The sequence below is a fragment of the Diaphorina citri genome, unplaced genomic scaffold (assembly GCF_000475195.1).
Source record: "Diaphorina citri unplaced genomic scaffold, Diaci psyllid genome assembly version 1.1 scaffold5996, whole genome shotgun sequence".
NCBI classification, from domain to species: Eukaryota; Metazoa; Arthropoda; class Insecta; order Hemiptera; family Psyllidae; genus Diaphorina; species Diaphorina citri.
This window is the reverse complement of record NW_007383372.1, coordinates 1-1,050: the sequence shown is the minus strand read 5'-3', so window position 1 is coordinate 1,050 and position 1,050 is coordinate 1.

The following is a 1,050-nucleotide window of genomic DNA, read 5'->3' as shown; positions in this document are numbered from 1 at the left end:
ATTATAGGTACAAAAGTATCGTATTATCTGTACCTGTGTTAAACAGTAGTACCTATGAAAATAGGTGTACCAGTACCTATGAAAGAGTACCTGTACCTATGAAAGAGTACCTGTACCTACAGTACCTATGGAAGATACCCGAATGTTATGTAATTGTACTTATTGATTTCCGATCTGGTAGGTATAGATAATAGATAGAGGTATGATTATAATGATTCTATAGATATAGTTGTCAGTTATTTTACAAAGTTTTTAGAGTCCAAAGTCCAATCTTAGGAATGGCGCGAAATAGGGACGCTATAATTGGAGTGTATTGAAAATTAATTAAAATTACTTAAAAAAATGAAACACTTTTAATTTTTATTTTAAAAATATGGTAATGATGAGAAAAAAATTTCATATATGGTAAAATTATAGAGCCACTTGTGGGAATACGGGTTGTTGTCAAAAATTGAAAAAAACGTCAAAAATAAATTGAGGAGCAGATTGGAAAAAGGGCCTGTGGGCCTCGCAGCATCTATCGTAACCAGAAGTTTCGTGTGACATCCGTGTCACATTTGTAGACTACATACCAAATTTCAAGTCTCTAGCTCATACCGTTCCCGAGATATCATTGAATTACACCGAAAACCGCCAAAAAGCGGCTAAAATATCGCCAAGCGTTACACCGATCTTAACCAAAAGTTTCGTGTCCCATCTTTGTCACATTTGACAGCTGCATATCAAATTTCAAGTCTCTAGCTCTTACCGTTCTCAAGATATTTTGTTTACAGACAGACACACACGGACCAATGGCTGAAACTTTGGATTTAGGCTCTAGGGACCTCAAAACGTGTTTTTTCACTAAAAACTGACCATCGAAAATTTAACCCGATTACATTAGGGACTTTCCTTCCTATAGGATAAGGAAAGTAAAAAAGTGGAAAAAATAGTCAGTCTAGTTTGAACGACCTTTTAAACTAGACCCAACTGGGCTGAACTTTATATTAAACAGATAAGGCTTGTTCTTGGAACGGCTGGCTTTTTCCTATCCTGTCCTTCTCTCATAAT